The sequence below is a fragment of the Phocoena sinus genome, chromosome 9 (assembly GCF_008692025.1).
Source record: "Phocoena sinus isolate mPhoSin1 chromosome 9, mPhoSin1.pri, whole genome shotgun sequence".
NCBI lineage: Eukaryota > Metazoa > Chordata > Mammalia > Artiodactyla > Phocoenidae > Phocoena > Phocoena sinus.
The window spans coordinates 36,276,024-36,300,127 of NC_045771.1; positions in this window are offsets into that span (position 1 = coordinate 36,276,024).

The following is a 24,104-nucleotide window of genomic DNA, read 5'->3' on the forward strand; positions in this document are numbered from 1 at the left end:
GATTAGTATGTGGGAAAGATTTAGCAGGTTATTTAAATGATCCCAAGTGAGAGGTTTTGAAGACCTGGACCAAAATGAAGGCAACAGAGATGGAGAGAAGAAAGCAGATCCAAGACATATTTTAGCCATTTATTTCACAGAATGTACTGAAGACCTGAACGTAAGCATTGACAGAGTAAGGAATGCAGGATAAATCTCAGGCTTGAGAAACTATTTAGAATGTGTAGATGGGGAATATGTGCTGTAGCAGTGGGAGGAACAGATGGATACAAGTTGGGGAGGGTGGAGTGGGAAGAAGTCAAGAGTTCCATTACCATGATTTGACAAGTGTATGAGATATCCAAGAGCAGATGTCAAGTAGACAGTTGCATAGGCTAGTCTAGAGCAGAGAAGATCTGAGTTAAGTCAGACATCTGGATGACCAGCATAAAATATAAATGAACCTATGAGAATTAATCATAGGTAACTGAGTAATTGAGGGGTAGAGCATATGAAGAGAATTCAGTGCCTTTCACAGTGCTTCATACATATTTTTTGAATGAGGACAAGAATCCTGACCTCATTGCCAGTGCCCATGAACAGGTCCCTGACTCTACACCCTGCCAGCTGCACCCCACACCCACCACTTTTCCTTTTTGTGTGCCAATTGCCTACTTTGATTTTCACACAGTGTCTGCTGCCTAACTTCCCAGATATTCCATCCATTCAGCTCAACTCCCTCATACCTAAGGAAACCCTGCAGAACAAGTAGCTTTACGCCCTAGCACCAGAATTCCTATCCTTCATACTTGATCTGATTTGCTCTGACTTGCTAATGATGAGATTGTTTTATTCTGATAAGGACGTAAACAAAAAATAGATGCCCAGATGGATCCCAAACAAAGGGAGAGGTGAGATCTACTAGCAAGATTGTATAAAGAAAAAAAAATGATAAAAAGAATAGAGTCTAGAATAACCAGGGCACTAGTATGTGTTTGAATATTTAGGGGAAAAAATCTTTACAGGTTGAAAATATCTCAAAATTCTGTATGCTTTTCCATTAGAAATAAATCACTTTGTATATTCTTAAGCAATTATGTGATTCTAACTTTTTTTTAATTTAAGATTTTAAAGGTTGTGCTCCACTTCTCAATCAAACATACTATGTGTTTAAGGAAAAAACATGATGCATGAAAGTTATTTAGTTTAAAAGAACATATTATTCTTTACGGCATTACACTTCTTGTTAAAAACTTCACTGTAAGTGATCTGAATTTTTGACATTAGCTTTACCTCATTACCAAAAAATCATGATCTTTTAAAGGCAATTGAGAATACAATTAACCTTAAGAAAAGGATGTCATCATTTTCTGATTATCTCAGCTTTCAAAAGCCAGTCATCCAGAACCAGTGTTTCTAATAAAATAAAATTTTCAGAAATGAGATCTGATCTATATTTTCTTGGCTCTCTGAATACAAAACAGACTTTGTGGGATGCATGCCTAATGAGTCATCCTTGTTTTTTCATGAAAAACATGATTTTCCAGTACTGTAGCATTTTGCTCTTTACTGATGCATTTGCATCAAATGAATATATTACAACTTGGATGTTGTGATTTAGTCAATTATGACAGTCACATTGATGCCTTGGTGATTTCATGAATCTGGAATGGACCTGAGTTTTTTAGGGGTCTTACCTCTAAGATTAAAAAAATCTTGTAAAGTGAATCTTTCTTAATTGTATTTGATTATGTTAATATTCTCTGAGTCCTGGAATGGACATGTTTACCATGGATATAAAAAGCACAAGGTCTCACTTGAGCAGCATAGCTGCCATGGACGAATATGGAACAGCACACAAAGGAATGATATGAACTAATTAAATGTACTGTTGTATTATTTGTCCCACTCAGTGTGGTTTAATACTTATTCATTAAATGAATAAGAGGGAAACTCTGCCATCTACTTTAAGTAGAGTGAAGGAAAGGCAACCATGAAGGGATGGCATTTAAGCTCTGACCTAAATAATGAAAGCAGCAGCAATGTGTAGAATCAAGGAAGAGAACTTCAGGCAGATGAAGCCAGAAGCATTAAAGCCCTGAGGTTGGAAAGAGCTCGCCATGTTCCCAGAAGACCAGGGTGACAGTGACATGGGAGTGAAGAGAGAGTGGTGTAAGACTGATGGGCAGGCAGGGACCAGGTCACACCGCACCTTACAGGCCAAGGTTGAAAGCTTAGATTTATTGCAAGAGTTGGGAAACCACTGAAAAGCTTTAAGCAAAGGAAAAATATGACCTAGTTTGGGTCAAAAAAAAAAAAGAAAAAAGAAAGAAAGTCCAGCAGCTCTAAGGAAGGTAAATTGGATGGGGTTAAGAGTGGTCCACAGTCATGGAGTCAATCTTTCAATCTTCACTTTGGAAAATATAAGTGTTTTAAAAGAGTTCAGATCTAAGAAATATAGATTAGGTGACTGGGAGTTTAGAGAATTGGGAATAAATGTAAGATAGGAATTTTTTCCCTAATGAAAATTTACTTTGCATTTGGTCTCCTAAGATAAAAGTATAGAAACTTTAATTAAAGTTAAAAGTTTATTTGACTACATTAAACCAAATGCAATTGTAAACTATTCCAGTCACACCCAGGAGCACTAAACATGTGTCGACTGATTTTCTGTGTTGATGGGATTCTGTCAGAGCCTTTATGGACCTGACTCACATAACTGGGCTCTACTAGAGATTCAGACATCCCTCTTTGTTTCCAATTTCTCCCTACCCCTACCTCTGATTTAGCCAATGAAAAATGAAGGAGCAGGCATCATTAGCACAACGGATCTACGTAACTTATTCATGAATTCAGGAACTGTAGACAAACCAAGTCAAACTTATGGTCCATCCTGTCTAATGCTGACTTTCACAGTCCTATTTAGAATAATTTGCAAAGGGAATATTTTCCTTTATGACATTGACCTCTAAAATTTAAGACTGAATTTGACCTCCCTAATTTCTCTAGCTGGGACAATAAGCCATAATTTCATGTAGTAAGCATATAATGAATATGGAATGATGATTAAATGAATAAAATAAATAATACCCTCCAGATGTTGTAAATAAGAACACCCATCCTCTATAATAAGAAATTGTGAACCAACATCTAAATGAGGTTAGCCATTCGCAAGAGTAGTCCACTCCAAAAGATGCCTTAATTTATTAAATAAATTTTAATTATCTACTCTGGGGTCAGCAAACTTTTTCCCTAAAGGGCCAGACAGTAGACATCTGGACTTTGTAGACCATATGGTCTCTGTTGCAACTATTCAACTCCACCATAAATGACTATATTCCAATAAAACTTTATTTATGGACACACAAATTTAAACTTCATATAATTTTCATGTGCTGTGAAATATTCTTCTTTTGCTTTTCTTCAATCATTTAAAAGTATAACAACCATTCTTGGCCCACAGGCTGTACAAAGCAGGCATCTAACCATAGTTTTCTGAGACCCTGGTCTCCTAAACATCAGGCATTGGAGAGACCGCAGTGAGGAAGATAGTTTTGTAAAGGTGGTAATGATGGGACTAAGGTATCCACCAAATCCTTTTTACTCGACCAAGGGTTAACTTTAGGTAGACCAGTCAGATGTAATCTTGAAAGTTTTGCATTATGTTCATTCAAGTTTAGCATGAAGTCCTGCTAATCTTGATAAGCAACAACGAGAAGTGAAGAATAATCATTTCAGCATATTCAAAGGCTTGTTAAGGGGGAAACATCTTTATAAAGGAATACTTTTTAAGAAAGCAATGACATAGAATGAAGCAAGAGCAAGTCTCCAGCAGTTCAACTTATGACTGAAACATCCCACCATCTATTCAACTATTTTGGCTCTAGCATCATATTCATTAGGAAACTTTCTGATTTCCAATCAGTTTCCCAGGTACTCTGATATTGCAAAGGTAATGCCCTGGGTAGCAGATATAATTATTTCTACCACTGGAAATGAAGCGCCTCACTATGAATGAATAAACTGGTAAGCTTGGATAGTTTCAATCAAGTCCCCAGAGTCTTGTATATAAAAATAACTTCCTGAACATGGAATGCTGAGAACCAGATCCTGACCCCTTGCTGAGCCCACCAAGGTAGTGGTTTCCCTTGAGTCTCTGCCTACACAGCAGGCACATAGCTCTTAACTGCCAAGTTCTCAGTCAAGCATTATGTTTCTCTCCTGCAAAACTTTCTCTTAAACACTTTTTATATTTATTTTTCATTTGATCTGTGAATATTTTAGTATGTATCTCTATAAGGGCTCTTTTTAATCATAACCACAATACCATTACTTGTACTTAAAATAAATTAACATTAATTCCACAATATCAATGAATATGCAGTTACTGTTTAATTTTCAGTCTCATAAATACTTTAAATTTATATTTTTCTACTTTATTTACATTATTAATATATACATTTCTTTTCATTATTCTATGTCTGCATGCATTTACAGAGAAGCAAACGATTACTCTCTATGATAGAAAATACAGCTTTTTAAAATTTGACCTAAAGCTTTTCTTTCCAGCCTCAACAACAGCCTTTCTCTGTAGTAAACAGAGTGCTGGACTAAGAATCAAGAGATCAGTTTTTGGTTTTTTCCCTGCCACTTAATATATGAGATTAGGAAATCACAGAATCTCTTTAGGGCATATTTCTTCACCCCATGAAATGAGGAGCTGAGTAAGTAGATGCTCTCAAAACACCCTTTCCTCACCAAAACTCTTGGGTTCTGTGATTCTATAAGGGTGCCTTGTCTGAACCCTTTATAAATATTCAGACAGGTGATACCCTCCTCAAGTCTACGATTTAGTCTAGTGAAGAGTACAAAATGTGTCATCAATCTTTAAAAGGAGGGAGTCGGATTCATTTGACTATTCACATAGTCTACGTATCTTTTCTAATTTACTAGATAATGATTCCTCCTACTCCTTAGTTTAGACAGCATAGAAAGAGCTACTCTAACCAAAACATCAATGTTAATGGTTAAAATAACTGGACCTTTTCCTTAAAACTAAAGAATCTCTCAGCATGAGAAAGCAAAAACAAAATCAGTGTTGAACAATATGCATATTTAAGGCTTTCCTTTTCTTTAAACTTTAGTCAGCAAAATAAACAGCAGCTAATTGTATAAAACAAGAATGAGATATATGATGTAGCCTCACAACTAACTTTCTGAGTGTGTATTTAATATAGGAACTTCAAATTAAAGTTTCTCTCCTGTAGTTTAATATCCTTCTGTATCGCCTTCTTCTTAGAAGGTGAAGAAATTTCTCTTTTAAATGTAAAGGTCAATTATAGTCCAAAGGCTTTAAGAAATCAATGTTCTCATGACAATTAAGGTTACAATTTAGAAGAAGACTCACATTATAATAAGTTAAAGTCTAATAATGAAGACGTAAGAAGCCATCTAGATAATCAAAGCTAACATTTACAAATGTAACTAATAAAAGAACTCTTTCTAAACAACTTATTAAAACATTAAAATTTCATTATGATTTAACATTAGATATAAAGCCTTTAAATCTGTTCCAATCACTAACTGAATTGCACAATTATTTAAAAGTGATTTCTGCCAATCATCCATGCCTGCGTCTGTGTTTCATATAGCATTAAGGAAACAGGCATTCAATCTTACTCTCTATAAAAGTCATATATTTTTTTCTTCTTTTAACATAGTCCTTAAACTTAGAAGATAAGTGCTACAAAAACTTGACTAAAAAGTAATTTGGTCAATTTGGTACAACACAAGCAAAACTAAAGAAACATTCTAACATTTGTGGGGAGGAACTGAACATGAGGTATAAGAAAAAGAGAGGAGTCAAGAATGATATCATGACTTCTGGTATGAGCAACTGGAAGGACAGAACTTCCATTTACTACATGGGGAAAAGGGCCAGTGCAGCACATTTCAGGTTGAAACTTGGGAGTTTAATTTTGAAGAATATGAGATGCTTTTTAGATATATACATGTGGAAGTACCAAGTAGGCAGCTGGAAATAAAAGCCTGTGAGTCAGGGAAAATGTCTGGGCAGAAGGTCTAATTTGGGGAATTGTGGGCCAATAGATGGTATTTAAATCCATGACAGATGAGATCACCAAGTTAGTGTGTGTAAACACAGAAAAGGACCAAGGATCCAACCTTAGGCATTCTTTGTTTGAAAGCCAGAGACACTGGCAATGGAGACTGAGAAGGAATCACATGTGCGAGAGGAGGACAGCCAAGAGAGTGTGGTGTCTTGGAAGACAAATTAAGGCAATATTTGAGGGAGGAAAGAGTGCTCAACCCTACTGAATGCTGAGAAGTCAAGCAGAATATAGAATTTTGACTTTACCTTCAAAATATATCCAAAATATGACCACATCTCACTATGTCCAAATGATTACTTTGATCCAAGTCATCAGTATCTCAGTGCATTAGCTTCTGAACTGGTCTCTATGTTTCCACCACTGCTCCCAACAATATATCCTCAACACAGCAGCCAGAGCATTCTTTTAAACAAAGTTTGGTCATGTCACTTCTCTACTTAAAACTCTCTAAAGACCTCGCATCTTACTCAAGGTAAAAGCCAAAGCTCTTATAATTGCCTTCAGGGTTCTATACCCTCTGGCCCTTCCACCCTTTCTTCTCTCCCTGGCTCACTCTACTTCAGCTATACTGCCTCTTTGTTGTTCACTGAACACATCATTTATGCTCACGCCTCAAAACCTTTGCACTGGCATTCATGGTTCCTTCTACATGAAATGCTTTTCCCCTATATATCTACATGGCTTACTCCTTCACATTCTTCAAGTCTTTGCTTAATTTCACCTTATTCGTGAGGTCTTTCCAAAATAAACTACTTAAAAATTTACCCCCTACCATCCTACAGTCCCCCATCCTTCTTTGCTGCCTTATTTTTTTTCTTAGTAATCATCACTTATTTATTCATTTGTATTTGTCTGCCTTCTCTCACTATGAGTTCCAGAAGGCAAGGTATTTTTTTTCTCTTGCTCAAGCCGTAATTTTGTGCCAAGAACATGCCTAACACGTAGTAGGCACACGACAAGAAAAAATAGTTGAATAGGCTTATTCAGAGCTTTGAGGGACACTCTACATTATGAATATATCCTATTTTAATCTCCCATAGTCCATATTTTCCTTTGAAATGTATTTATTGGCCTTTGGATTGCTGTAGGTGGCTAAAACATAAAAATATTCAAATACTTTTCTGGCTATCAATCCATATGCTCTATTCCTAAGAGTACAGACCAAGCATACACTAGACAGGTCTTGGCTCCAAATCTCTACTTTGGCACTGTGCAGAAAAAGAGTTAACACAGCAGGCCTGAGACTTATCTTTAGAAAGGCCTGCTTGCAAGTTTGACACTCAACTGGCATTTGGGAACTTAAGATTTTGGGAGACTTCTCACCACCCTAATTTGAAAGAGTGGTTCACTGTGCCTAAATTGGTTGTGCAAACAATATGGTTTATGCAGAATACCTGCTTTCCTTCTGGAAGTCTGGATTGCCAGGCAAAGGCTGACTAAGTGACCCATCTCCAAGAAAAACCCTGGAAACTGAGTTTCTAATGAGCTTCCCTAGTAGACAACATTTCACATGTGTTAACACAACTCACCCCTAGGGCAATTAAGCTTGTCCTGTGTGACTCCACTGGGAGAGAATTCTGGAACTCATGCCTAGTTTTCTCTATACTTCCCTCCATGCACCTTTTCTGTTTGCTAATTTTGCCTTGCATTCTTTCACTGTAAAAAAAATAATAGCCAGAAGTATGACTATATGCTGAGTCTTATGAGCCCTCTGAGCAAATCATCTAACCTGGGCTGGGAAGGGTCCTGGGGGCCCCTGATCTGGTCACTCATTGAACTCTTACTGCATGCTTATTATAAGCTTCAACCCTAGTGGACTGAGATAGACCATAAATGAGCTTGTGGGCTTTATTTATTTTGCCCCTCTCCTTTAAGGCCTAGGGTTTTCTCCAACTGAAGAAGCCTGCTCCGTGGCTCCTTCTACAGAGGCCTCCTCTTATCAGGAAGTGCTTCAAGGCACAGTCACATGATAGAAATGGTGAAGAAATAAACCCTGTGAAAGAGAGCCAAGAGCATACAGGCTTCAGAGCCAGCTCCACTGTAACTCCTTTACAGCTTTTGAAAGTGAACAAATGGGAGGTTCTTGACACAGATTAGACTTCTTTTTTCTTGAGACATGGAGTAAGGAGGTATCTTCTCAAGGTTTCAATACTGGTTTTTAGAATCTGCCATTAATACTAGTCTTTGGATTTGAAATAATCATTCCACAGTCTAATGAAGAAAACTTACATATATAGACCATTTCCTACCAAAAGCACAATAGTAAATATAAAAAATATATGTACATGTAAAACACATATCTTTTGTAGTAAATGTAATAATAAATGTGCTTGGTATAGGAAGTGGTATGCCATCTATGTTTTACATAATCTCCTAAACCTCCATTTCTTTCTTTGATTCAGAAAAACCATCCTGCCTTTTGTATAGAATCCTGATTTGTCTACCACATGCATTCCTATTCAGGTCTAATCACTGCTCTTCAGGAAAAATAAAATTTTAAAAGACCAGCAAAATAGAAATTTAAAAGACCAGCAAAAAAAAAAAAAAATCCAGGAGATGGATGCACTGATGTATGTAAACAGACTAAAGTGATTAGAATTCTTGGGCTTAAAAATACAAAGTTTTAACAAATATATTAAGTACTATGAATAATTCATTTACCAAATTCCTAAGTCATCAGTGGTAATCACATGAACTGAAAATAAGAGCCAAGTTTTCTATAGTGTGGAGTTAAAAAAAATCATCACAATAAGCAGCACAGACTGAGATTTTTCTGTGTTTTTTAACAATCTGTATATGTTTTAATTGCTGTGTAACAAATACCACAAACTTGGTAGCTTAAAATAATACTCATTTATTGTTTCTACATCTGTGGGTCAGAAGTCCAGGAGCAGCTTGGCTGGGCTTGTTGTTCAGGGACTCACACTCAAGGCATTGGCCAGGCTGTGATTTTTATCGGGCTCTGGAGAAGAATCTGCTTCAATACTCATTCAGGTTCTTGGCAAATGCACTTCCTTGCAGTTGTAAAACTAAGGTTCCTGTCTTCTTGCTATCTGTAGTCTAAAAGTCACTCGCAGCTTCCAGATACCACCCACCATTCCCTGTCATATAGCCCCCTCCATCCTCAAAGCCAGCAACAGAAAACCTTCCTTGCCTCAAATCCCTCTCACACTTAACGATTTCTTTCCAAGAAGAGTCCAGTCCCTTTTAAGGGCTCATGTGATTACATCCACTAATTATAGTCTCCCAATCCTACAAACATTTTAAGAATTGAGACTTTACTTCTGCAAAATCCCTTCACAGTGGAACCTAGATTCATGTCTAATTGAATAACTGGGAGAAGGTGTGTGTACACCAGAGTACAGACAATCTTAGGGGTTATCTTAGAATTCTGCCTACCACAAAATCCTAATGCACCAGGCTCATAAAGTGCCTGTGTTAAAGGCAGAACTAGAGCTGGATAAAACATCAGTCTGATCCAAAATGAGAACCGTTTTAAGTTCTAAAATTTCTAAATTTAGTAACTTCACATTTTTCTCATTCGCTTAGTCAGTTTCACCAATAATTGATCTCTTTTCCTTTTGTTATCCTTCTCTGTCCAGGTTTATTTAGTAATCAAAATCAATTGACCAAAATAAATGTGTGATGTCCTCAAGAAGTTCACTGTTGAAGAGAAGCAGCAGAACATAATGGAAGAAAGATATACAAAGAAATGTACAGAAAACCCAGTATCAAATGTCATGCACTGAACAGAGCAATTTCTTCACTGGCTATAGAACTAGGGAGCACTGTCTTGAGGCAGCTCTGCCTATGATAAGAGGTCAGCCTTTGGGGATGACAAACCTGCATCCTTTTGTGCTTATTTCACACTTACCTCACTCACTAACTGTGTGACCTAGGGAAGCTCTTCTGACTTCCTTGAGCCCCAGACTCCTCATCTATAAAAGGGAGGTAGATAGTTTCTAACCCCCAGGTTTTTGTGAGATTTAAATGAAATAATGTACATAAGGCACTTTGGAGAGTATTTTTACCAGGTACCTTTACACATAATAGATATCAATAAATATATATTATTATTTTTATCATCATTTGCATAAATTATGGAAAGCTTCGTGGAGAGCATGTTTCCTCTGTACAACCACAAAACTTTGTGTGCAGGGGTTTATGTCATGGCTCTTAGCCATCTTATTTGTTATAATTTTCCTTACTCTTGTCTGTCCTTCCTTATACACTGGCTTCTAAAAGACAGAATCTGTGCATTTCCTCTTTCTGTCACCAGCTTGAATATGTGCTTAGTAAATAAATATATACATTTTGGACAAACGGATTAGGATAAGAACTGATACGTTCTTATCAGTATTTGGAAAAATAGAAATAATTAACCTTGGCAGAAGAAAAGAAAGGGCAGCTGTGGTAAACGGTAAGGAAGATACATCCAGAGATTAGAGGGAACAAATAGTTTGCTTTGGGGAACATCATCAATGAGGGTAACCCTTGTATAACCCTCAGTTTCAGAGAGGAGTTTTAGGTACCAAGTTTTGACAAAATTATAGAGTAATATTAGAGAAATACCCAAATGCTGATTTTCTTAAATCTAATTATTTTGACTAGCATTTCAAAAAAGAAAACAGTTCAATACTTCAATTAGGTTATGGTAGGCATATTTCCTATTTCTACCTGTGTCAGATGAATTTGTCCCCTTTACTATAAAGCAATATCAAAGGTAAATCAAGAGTTCAATTCTTTAGTCTCCTCAATCCCATTACTTTTAAATCTTCAATAAAAACTAAAATATTCAGCACAGTTTGACCCATCAGAAAACCCATTCTTTTTACCTAACTTCAAATTGGTCAGTCAAAAAATAAATTGAGTAGTTTGCCAATGGTTTAACATTTGCTTTGCTATATCATATGTATAAAACTATGACCCCCCAAATTACCAATGGCATTTTTCACAAAGTTAGAACAAAAAATTTTACAATTTGTATGGAAACACAAAAGACCCCGAATAGCCAAAGCAATCTTGAGAAAGAAAAACGGAACTGGAGGAATCAGGCTCCCTGACTTCAGACCATACTACAAAGCTACAGTAATCAATACAGTATGGTACTGGCACAAAAACAGAAATATAGCTCAATGGAACAGGATAGAAAGCCCAAAGATAAACCCATGCACCTATGGTCACCTAATCTATGACAAAGGAGGCAAGAATATACAATGGAGAAAAGAGAGTCTCTTCAATAAGTGGTGCTGGGAAAACTGGACAGCTACATGTAAAAGAATGAAATTAGAACACTCTCTAACACCATGCATAAAAATAAACTCAAAATGGATCAAAGACCTAAATGTAAGGTCGGACACTATAAAACTCTTAGAGGAAAACGTAGGCAGAACACTCTTTGACATAAATCGCAGCAAGGTCTTTTTTGATCTACCACCTAGATTAATGAAAATTAAAACAAAAATAAACAAATGGGACCTAATTAAACTTAAAAGCTTTTGCACAGCAAAGGAAACCATAAACCAAACAAAAATACAACCCTCAGAATGAGAGAAAATATTTGCAAATGAAGCAATCAACTAGGGACTAATCTCCAAAATATACAAGCAGCTCATGCAGCTCGATATCAAAAAAACCAAAGAACCCAATCAAAAAATGGAGGGAAGATCTAAATAGACATTTCCCCAAAGAAGATATACAGATGGCCAACAAACACATGAAAAGATGTTCAACATCACTAATTATTGGAGAAATGCAAATCAAAACTACAATGAGGTATCATCTCACACAGGTCAGAATGGCCATCATCAAAAAATCTACAAACAATAAATGCTGGAGAGGGTGTGGAGAAAAGGGAACCCTCTTGCACTGTTGGTGGGAATATAAATTGGTACAGCCACTATGGAAAACAGTATGGTGGTTCCTTAAAAACCTAAAAATAGAACTACCATATGACCCAACAATCCCACTCCTGGGCATATACCCTGAGAAAAACCATAATTCAAAAAGATACAAGCACCCCAATGTTCACTGCAGTACTACTTACAATAGCCAGGACACAGAAGCAACCTAAATGTCCATCAACAGAGGAATCGATAAAGAAGATGTGGTACATATATACAATGGAATATTACTCAGCCATAAAAAGGAACGAAATAGTGCCATTTGCAGAGATGTGGATAGACCTAGAGATCATCATACAGAGTGAAGTGAGTCAGAAAGAGAAAAACAAATATCATATAATATCACTTATATGTGGAATCTAGAAAAATGGTACAGATGAACTTATTTGCAAAGCCAAAATAGAGATACAGATGTAGAGAACAAATTTATAGATACCAAGGGGGGAAGTGGGGGATGGGATGAATTGGGAAATTGGGATTGACATATACACTAATATGTATAAAATAGATAACTAATGAGAACCTACTGTATAGCACAGGGAACTCTACTCAGTGCTCTGTGGTGACCTAAATGGGAAGGAAATCTAAAAAAGAGAGGATATATGTATACATATAACTCATTCACTTTGCTATACAGCAGAAACTAACACAACATTGTAAAGCAACTATACTCCAATAAAAATTAATTAAAAAAAAAAACCATGACCTATCTTGACACATTTTGCCTTGAGTTTAACAGAAGTCAAACAAATTATTTTATGAGTTAATTTTTTTTTTTTTTTTTTTTTGCAGTACGCGGGCCTCTCACTGTTGTGGCCTCTCCCATTGCGGAGCACAGGCTCCAGACGCACAGGTTCGGTGGCCATGGCTCACGGGCCCAGCCGCTCCGAGGCATGTGGGATCCTCCTGGGCCAGGGCACGAACCCACGTCCCCTGCATCGTCAGGTGGACTCTCAACCACTGCGCCACCAGGGAAGCCCCTCTGAGTTAATTTTTAACATCTGCCCTGCAGGAAAATTTTCACATGCCATGGTAAGGCCTAAATCAAAAATTTGCTGCCAAATTTTAAACTCTTGAAAGTAGCTTGATAGAAATCTAGGTCACACAGTATCATTTCGTTCCACATCTTCCCTTATAATTCAATGTCCACAGCACAAACTTCAAAAAGGACACTTAATCTAGAATAGGCCATTTTCTGCAAAGCAAAGCAAAAATCAAGTGTGAGCGATTTTTATGCATAAGTACAGATATTCAAAACCAGTACTGTAGTTGACCCAATTATTTTAAATATTAAGAGAAGAAGCTTGATGCTACCAATCTATTTTCTAAGAGACTTCATAAGAAATAACATGGACCCTAATTAGGGGCAGATACTCCTAACTCCACTGTGACAGGGGCCAGTTTGCTCCAATTTTATCTGTAAAATGGGTGTCCTGCCATTCAACTTTTCTCACACTACCTATTCTCCCTGAAAATATTCATCAATTCCTGTATATTATCTACATGTTGACATTGTCGGATCCATAGCTAATGTCAACAAAATTGCTATGCACTTCAGACTCCTATATCCCACTTCCTACTGGTCCTGAACCTTTTGATATCCTAGACACCTCAAAATCAGCATATCCAAGACTGAACTCTTTATCCTCCCCAATATCTCTATGTCTTTATGTCCCTCCTCCCCAATATTTCTATATCTCTAAAAGAATATCTCTTCCTTTTTTCCCTAAGTCAGTGAATAGGATTACTATCCACTCCATTACTCAAACCAGCAACCTGGGCATCATCTGTGAGGGTCCACTCTGGCTGCCATCATAGTCTACGTGAAGAGCAGTCTCTCCAGCTGCACAATACGCATTGTTGCCTTCCAGTCCCATATCTACTCACACTGTCTCATTGGTTGTACTCACAAGGTAGCTTCCATTTTCCTTGCATCCCACTATCACTCCTCTAAGATTAGTTCCCATCATTTCTTTGCCTGTATCACAATAAATCCTAATTGGCTACTCACCCTCCTCTCTTACGCCCAACTAGTTCTTTCACCCACTGAAGTTAGTTTGAGCTTTCTAAAATATAAGTATAATTATGTTCTCTTCTTAATGCTATTCTCTTTTAATGATTCCCTATTTCCATGAAGATACAGTTTGAAATCTGTCAAGACTTACCCCGTTATATATATATATGTATATGTATGTATGTATATGTCATATATATGTCAATAAGTGAACTGATAAATATGAATCCAAAGAGTGAAACAAAAATAGTAAATGTATTATAATGACAAATATATACTAGCTTCATATAAGAGAATTGGATTCTCTTGGACAGCTAAGTTTTCCAAAGTTGGCAGGAATAAATTAATTAATAAATGAATCAATAAGTAAGACGTATTGAGTTCAGCACTAACTGTTGCTGCACACCTGATGATCATCAGAGGCAATGAGGGTGCAGAAAGATCTTTCTCTCCTACAAATCGACTTTCTTAGTTTAAAATGTTTTTCTCTGTTATTATGTCCTATAAAATGAAATATTTGTCACATGAATAAATGTATTTAAAAAATTTATTTTTCATCTTTAACTACAAATCATATATATTTATATAATTATAAATTTCCAGAGAGTAACAGAAAATCTTTAACTGGCCCTGTGCAATCATGAAAATTATGACAAATATAGTAGGAACATTAATATGGAAAATATATTTACTACATTTAAAACTGCTCCCTAGAAACACTGACAATAACAAACAATGTTGTCTGAGTTCTAAGTTCTAAAGGGAGAGAATAAAACCTTTTAAAAAAAAGTTTTGAAAGCTGGGGATAAATGTTGGATTAGTCTTGGTCCCATTGTGATAATCAAAATGGCTCTTTCTATTTATTCCTAATACTTCTATTAAAAACTCAGATATTTTCATAAAGGAAAAAATTGGATGAATAGGAAACAGACCTGGAGGCAACAGGAAGGCCTCCTAAAATAATCTAAAAGAACATGATTTTATGCATGTTTAGCAGCAGCTATTCTCATTTCTAGTGTATGATTTTAAAAGCACCTTTGCAGTTTTTCCCCTATATGATACTTGTTAGGTAATCATTTACTTATGTTAATATGTTCAGAAGATAACACAAGTTAACAATTAACTTTCAAGGATCAAGAAAAGTAGACAACTAAGAAATATTGTCTTTTCTTCTCACTCTCAAAAAAACAGAGTAGATCACCCTACCATCACTATACAAAATTAACATGTTAACAATTCTTCTCCAACATAGGATATCCTGTATCTAAACAAGTGACTTGAACATTTTTATCTTAAAGAGTCAAAATGACATGGCTTTAGAAACTAAAATTAGTTTAGAAACTAATTTAAACATATGTAATCTTTACAAAGATGTAGAGAATTTTTCACTAGGCCCAATTTTTTGTTCAGTGAAAATAATTAATTTTGCTTTCAGAGAGGCAGTATCTTTGGGGGAGTCAGACAACTGTGTGTTTTAATCATAGCCCCATTACCCTCTCATTTGTTCTACAGGCAGACACTTAAAGTCTGACCTTGGCAGAGCGTAGGCCTAGAGGTCCTTGGCAAAGGGATGCTGGTATTTACTTCTTCTGGATATTGATGGCTAGAGAAGCAAGAGAAAGTCTGAATATTGATTCTGAAGGACCTTTAGAGGGCAAATACAGCAATCAGAGAAAAGTCAATGAATCAGAGAACCAGCCAAAATGTTAGAAGACCACTGGGAAGGGTCACAGAAAAACTTCTGAACGTCATCTATGTCACCACAGACACAGAGCAAATTGTGGAAGGCTGTTATTAAGGGTGAAGGGTGCAGAGGATGAAGAGAAGAGCTGATACCAAAAGTTCATGACCCACTAGAAGAACGCATACAATGATTCTGCATAGGTTGCTAGCTTAATGAACAGCATAGGATATGAGGTCACAATGAAGAGAAACAAATGGGGCAATAGAAAGACATGAGTTTAATTTCAGTTACATATGTGTCCTCTAAGACATGCAGGTGAATTCCCAGGGGACAGTAATATTTTAGGGACAGTAAGAGGAATAAGAAATACTGAAAGAGTTGCCAGAAGTAAAACAGGCAAACTAGATCTCAGCAGAGAAACCATGTAAAAAGTTTTTCACTAATATGTGGAATCTAAAAAAGCTAAACTCATAGAAATAGTTAGGGGCTGGGGGGTCAGGGAATTGGGGAGATGATATTAAAGGATACAAATTTGCAACTAGAAGGTGAATAAGTTCTGGAGATCTAAGGCACAGCATAGTGATGACAGTTAACAATACTGCATTACATACTTCAAAGTCACTGAGAGACTAGATGTTAAATGTTCTCACCAAAAAAATAAAGAAATGATAATTACATGATATAATAGAGATGTTAGCTAACACTCTGGTGGTAATCATATTGCAATACATAAATGTATCAAATCAACACATTGTAAATCTTAAACTTACACAATGTTATATACCAGTTATATCTCAATTTAAAAAAAAGTCTGTTCAATGCAGCAGAGAGAATTGGTAGATTTCAGATTACACAAGACCATCTAATTTGACCTAAGCTGATCTCTGGTAACTTTTAAGAGCAGTGACAGAAGAGTGATTGGGGGGCAATCAATCAAACTGTGGTAAGAAGCAAATGAGAAGTGAGAAAATAGAGGGAAAGTGTGTAGAAGGTCCATTAAAGTGGTTGGCAGGTGAGAAAAGAAAGGAGTTGCCTTGGTACCTTGAGGTATAGACAAAACTAGAAATACATTACTGAAGTTTGCCAAAAAGTCTTTAGCAGCTTTTGAAGCTGAAAAATAAAAAAGGAAAAAAAGAAATTTAAGGTGCAAGAATATAATGAGAAAGTCTCAGAGAAATATAGAGATTGGTAGCAAGAATCCTGTAGGTGAGGTCAAAACAGAATAGGAATAGGAGAGGGAGTTCCTGCCCTCAAAGACAAGATACAAAAATATAACTGGGGAGAGGGTGAAGATGGCAGAAGAATAAGACGCGGAGATTACCTTCCTCCCCACAGATACATCAGAAATACATCTACACGTGGAACAGCTCCTACAGAACACCTACTGAACGCTGGCACAAGACCTCAGACGTCGCAAAAGGCAACAAACTCCCCATGTACCTGGGTAGGGCAAAAGAAAAAAGAATAAACAGAGACAAAAGAATAGGGATGGGACCTGCACCAGTGGGAGGGAGCTGTGAGGGACGAAAGGTTTCCACACACTAAGAAGCCCCTTCGGGGGCGGAGACTGCGGGTGGCAGAGGGGGAAAGCTTCAGTGCCGCGGAACAGAGCACAGCAACAGGGGTGCAGAGGGCAAAGCGGAAAGATTCCCGCACAGAGGATCAGTGCCAACTGGCACTCACTAGCCCGAGAGGCTTGTCTGCTCACCCGCCGGGGCGGGCATAGCTGGGACCTGAGGTTCGGGCTTCGGTCGGAGCGCAGGGAGAGGACTGGTGGCGTGAACACAGCCTGAAGGGGTTAGTGCACCACGGCTAGCCGGGAGGGAGTCTGGGAAAAAGTCTGGACTTGCCGAAGAGGCAGGAGACTTTTTCTTTCCTCTTTGTTTCCTGGTGCGCGAGGAGAGGGGATTAAGAGCGCTGCTTAAAGGAGCTCCACAGATGGGAGCGAGCTGCGGCTAACAGAGCGGAACCCACGGACGGGCATGAGACGCTAAGGCTGCTGCTGCCGCCACCAAGAAGCCTGTGTGCAAGCACAGGTCACTCTCCACACCTCCCGTCCGGGGAGGGACAACTTCCCCGGGAGAACGCACGGCGCACCTCAGGCTGGTTCAACATCATGCCGGCCTCTCGCGCTGCAGGCTCACCCCGCATTCCGTACCCCTCCCTCCCCCCGTCCTGATTGAGCCAGAGACGCCAAACCAGCGGCTCCTTTAACCCCGTCCTGTCTGAGCGAACAACAGACGCCCTCCGGCGACCTACACGCAGAGGCGGGGCCACATCCAAAGCTGAGCCCCTGGGAGCTGTGAGAACAAAGAAGAAAAAGGGAAATCTCTCCCAGAAGCCTCAGGAGCAGCGGATTAAACCTCCACAATCAACTTGATGTACCCTGCATCTGTGGAACACCTGAAATGACAACGAATCATCCCAAATTGAGGAGGTGGTCTTTGAGAGCACGATTTATTATTTTTTCCCCTTTTCCTCTTTTTGTGAGTGTGTATGTGTATGCTTCTGTGTGAGATTTTGTCTGTATAGCTTTGCTTTCACCATTTGTCCTAGGGATCTATCCGTCTGGTTTTTTTTTTTTTTTTTTTTTTAACTTTTTTAAAAAACTTCTTTCTTATTAATAACTTTTTAATATTAATAACTTTATTTTATTTTACCTTATTTTATTTTCTATTTTCCGCTTTCTTTCTTTCTCTCTTTCTTTCTTCTTTCTTTCTTTCTTCTTTTTCTCCCTTTTATACTGAGCCGTGTGGATGAAAGGCTCTTGGTGCTGCAGCCAGCAATCAGTGCTGTGCCTCTGACGTGGGAGAGCCAACTTCAGGACACTGGCCGACAAGAGACCTCCCAGCTCCATGTAATATCAAACAGCGAAAATCTCCAGAGATCACCATCTCAACACCAACACCCAGCTTCACTCAACGACCAGCAAGCTACAGTGCTGGACACCCTATGTCAGACAACTAGCAAGACAGGAACACAACCCCACCCATTAGAACACAGGATGCCTAAACTCATACTAAATTCCCAGACACCCCAAAACACACCACAAGACGTGGACCTGCCCACCAAAAACACAAGAACACAGGCACTAGTCCCATCCACCAGGAAACCTACACAACCCACTGAACCAACTTTAGCCACTGGGGGCAGACACTAAAAACAACGAGATCTACGAACCTGCAGGCTGCAAAAAGGAGACCCCAAACACAGTAAGATAAGCAATATGAGAAGACAGAAAAACACACAGCAGATGAAGGAGCAAGATAAAAACCCACCAGGCCTAACAAATGAAGAGGAAATAGGCAGTCTACCTGAAAAAGAATTCAGAATAATGATAGTAAGGATGATCCAAAATCTTGGAAATAGAATAGAGAAAATGCAAGAAACATTTAACAAGGACCTAGAAGAGCTAAAGATAAAACAAACAACAATGAACACAATAAATGAAACTAAAAATACCCTAGAGGGATCAATAGCAGAATAACTGAGGCAGAAGAACGGGTAATGACCTGGAAGATAAAATAGTGGAAATAACTACTGCAGAGCAGAATGAAGAACAAAGAATGAAAAGAACTGAGGACAGTCTCAGAGACCTCTGGGACAACGTTAAACGCACCAACATTTGAATTATAGGGGTTCCAGAAGAAGAAAAGGAAAAGAAAGGGACTGAGAAAATATTTGAAAAGATTATAGTTGAAAACTTCCCTAACATGGGAAAAGAAATAGTTAATCAAGTCCAGGAAGCACAGAGAGTCCCATACAGGATAAATCCAAGGAGAAATACACCAAGACACATATTAATCAAACTGTCAAAAATTAAATACAAAGAAAACATATTAAAAGCAGCAAGGGAAGAACAACAAATAACACACAAGGGAATCCCCATAAGGTTAACAGCTGATCTTTCAGCAGAAACTCTGCAAGCAAGAAGGGACTGGCAGGGCATATTTAAAGTGATGAAGGAGAAAAACCTGCAACCAAGATTACTCTACCCAGCAAGGATCTCATTCAGATTTGATGGAGAAATTAAAACCATTACAGACAAGCAAAAGCTGAGAGAGTTCAGCACCACCAAACCAGCTTTACAACAAATGCTAAAGGATCTTCTCTAGGCAAGAGTCATAAGAGAAGGAAAAGACCTATAATAACAAACCCAAAACAATTAAGAAAATGGGAATAGGAACATACATATCGATAATTACCTTAAATGTAAATGGATTAAATACTCCCACCAAAAGACACAGACTGGCTGAATGGATACAAAAACAAGACCCATATATATGCTGTCTACAAGAGACCCACTTCAGACCTAGAGACACATACACTGAAAGTGAGGGAATGGAAAAAGATATTCCATGCAAATGGAAACCAAAAGAAAGCTGGAGTAGCAAGTCTCATACCAGACAAAATACACTTTAAAATAAAGACTATTAGAGGAGACAAAGAAGGACACTACATAATGATCAAGGGATCGATCGAAGAAGAAAATATAATAATTGTAAATATTTATGCACCCAACATAGGAGCACCTCAATACATAAGGCAAATACTAACAGCCATAAAAGGGGAAATTGACAGTAACACATTCATAGTAGGGGACTTTAACACCCGACTTTCACCAATGGACAGATCATCCAAAATGAGAATAAATAAGGAAACACAAGCTTTAAATGATACATTAAACAAGATGGACTTAATTGATATTTACAGTACATTCCATCCAAAAACAACAGAATACACATTTTTCTCAAGTGCTCATGGAACATTCTCCAGGATAGATCATATATTGGGTCACAAATCAAGCCTTGGTAAATTTAAGAAAATTGAAATTGTATGAAGTATCCTTTCCGACCACAATGCTATGAGACTAGATATCAATTACAGGAAAAGATCTGTAAAAAATACAAACGGAGGCTAAACAATACACTACTTAATAACGAAGTGATCACTGAAGAAATCAAAGAGAAAATCAAAAAATACCAAGAAACAAATGACAATGGAGACATGACAACCCAAAACCTATAGGATGCAGAAAAAGCAGTTCTAAGAGGAGAGTTTATAGCAATACAATCCTACCTTAAGAAACAGGAAACATCTCGAATAAACAACCTAACATTGCACCTAAAGCAATTAGAGAAGAAGAACAAAAAAACCCGAAGTTAGCAGAAGGAAAGAAATCATAAAGATCAGATCAGAAATAAATGAAAAAGAAATGAAGGAAACGATAGCAAAGATCAATAAAAGTAAAAGCTCGTTCTTTGAGAACATAAACAAAATTGAAAAACCATTAGCCAGACTCATCAAGAAAAAAAGGGAGAAGACTCAAATCAATAGAATTAGAAATGAAAAAGGAGAAGTAACAACTGACACTGCAGAAATAAAAAAGATCATGAGAGATTACTACAAGCAACCCTATGCCAATAAAATGGACAACCTGGAAGAAATGGACAAATTCTTAGAAATGCACAACCTGCCAAGACTGAATCACGAAGAAATGGAAAATATGAAAAGACCAATCACAACCACTGAAATTGAAACTGTGATTAAAAATCTTCCAACAGACAAAAGCCCAGGACCAGATGGCTTCACAGGCAACTTGTATCAAACATTTAGAGAAGAGCAAACACCTATCCTTCTCAAACTCTTCCAAAATATAGCAGAGAGAGGAACACTCCCAAACTCATTCTAGGAGGCCACCATCACCCTGATACCAAAACCAGACAAGGATGTCACAAAAAAAGAAAACTACAGGCCAATATCACTAATGAACACAGACGCAAAAATCCTCAACAAAATACTAGCAAACAGAATCCAACAGTACATTAAAAGGATCATACACCATGATCAAGTGGGGTTTATTCCAGGAATGCAAGGATTCTTCAGTATACACAAATCAATCAATGTGATACACCATATTAACAAACTGAAGGAGAAAAACCATATGGTCATCTCAATAGATGCAGAGAAACCTTTCCACAAAATTCAACACCCACTTTTGATAAAAACCCTGCAAAAAGTAGGCACAGAGGGAACTTTCCTCAACATAATAAAGGCCATATATGACAAACCCACAACAAACGTCATCCTCAATGGTGAAAAACTGAAAGCATTTCCACTAAGATCAGGAACAAGACAAGGTTGCCCACTCTCACTACTCTTATTCAACATAGCTTTGGAAGTTTTAGCCACAGCAATCCGAGAAGAAAAGGAATCCAAATCGGAAAAGAAGAAGTAAAGCTGTCACTGTTTGCAGATGACATGATACTATACATAGAGAATCCTAAAGATGCTACCAGAAAACTACTAGAGCTAATCAATGAATTTGGTAAAGTAGCAGGATACAAAATTAATGCACAGAAATCTCTGGCATTCCTATACGCTAACGATGAAAAATCTGAAAGTGAAATCAAGAAAACACTCCCATTTGCCATTGCAACAAAAAGAATAAAATATCTAGGAATAAACCTACCTAAGGAGACGAAAGACCTGTATGCAGAAAATTATAAGACACTGATGAAAGAAATTAAAGATGATACAAATAGAAGGAGAGACATACCATGTTCTTGGATTGGAAGAATCAACATTGTGTAAATGACTCTACTACCCAAAGCAATCTACAGATTCAATGCAATCTCTATCAAACGGCCACTGGCATTTTTCACAAAACTAGAACAAAAAATTTCACAATTTGTATGGAAACACAAAAGACCCTTAATAGCCAAAGCAATCTTGAGAACAAAAAACAGAGCTGGAAGGGTCAGGTTGCCTGACTTCAGACTATACTACAAAGCTACAGTTATCAAGACAGTATGGTACTGGCACAATAACAGAAAGATAGATCAATGGAACAGGATAGAAAGCCCAGAGATAAACCCACGCACGTATGGTCACCTTATCTTTGATAAAGGAGGCAGGAATGTACAGGGGAGAAAGAACAGCCTCTTCAGTAAGTGATGCTGGGAAAACTGGACAGGTACATGTAAAAGTATGAGATTAGAACACTCCCTAACACCATACACAAAAATAAGCTCAAAATGGATTAAAGGCCTAAATGTAAGGCCAGAAACTATCAAACTCTTAGAGGAAAACATAAGCAGAATACTCTATGACATAAATCACAGCAAGATCCTTTTTGACCCACCTCCCAGAGAAATGGAAATAAAAACAAAAATAAACAAATGGGACCTAATGAAATTTCAAAGCTTTTGTCCAGCAAAGGAAACCATAAACAAGACCAAAAGACAACTCTCAGAATGGGAGAAAATGTTTGCAAATGAAGCAACTGACAAAGGATTAATCTCCAGAATTTACAAGTAGCTCATGCAGCTCAATAAGAAAAAAACAAACAACCCAATCCATAAATGGGCAGAAGACCTAAATGGACATTTCTCCAAAGAAGATATACAGACTGCCAACAAACACATGAAAGAATGCTCAACATTATTAATCATTAGAAAAATGCAAATCAAAACTTCAGCGAGATATCATCTCACAGCAGTCAGAATGGCCATCATCAAAAAATCTAGAAACAACAAATACTGGAGAGGGTGTGGAGAAAAGGGAACTCTCTTGCACTGCTAGTGGGAATGTGAATTGGTACAGCCACTATGGAGAACAGTATGGAGGTTCCTTAAGAAACTACAAATAGAACTACCATATGACCCAGCAATCCCACTACTGGGCATATACCCTGAGAAAACCATAATTCATAAAGTGTCATGTACCAAAATGTTCATTGCAGCTCTATTTACAATAGCCTGGAGATGGAAACAACGTAAGTGCCCATCATTGGATGAATGGATAAAGAAGATGTGGCACTTATATATGATGGAATATTACTCAGCCATAAAAAGAAACGAAATTGAGCTATTTGTAATGAGGTGGATGGACCTAGTGTCTTTCATATAGAGTGAAGTAAGTCAGAAAGAGAAAGACAAATACCATATGCTAACACATATATATGAAATTTAAGAAAAATAAATGTCATGAAGAACCTAGGGGTAAGACAGGAATAAAGACACAGACCTACTAGAGAATGGACTTGAGGATATGGGGAAGGGGAAGGGTAAGCTGTGACAAAGTGAGAGAGTGGCATGGACATATATACACTACCAAATGTACGATAGATAGCTAGTGGGAAGCAGCCGCATAGCACATGGATATCAGCTCGGTGCTTTGTGACCACCTAGAGGTGTGGGATAGGGCGGTTGGGAGGGAGACGCAAGAGGGAAGAGATATGGGAATATAGGTATATGTATAACTGATTCACTTTGTTATAAAGCAGAAACTAACACACCATTGTAAAGCAATTATACTCCAATAATGATGTAAAAAAAAAATATATATATATATAACTAAGTTTGTAGGATCAGCCTCTGTTTTTCTTTTGA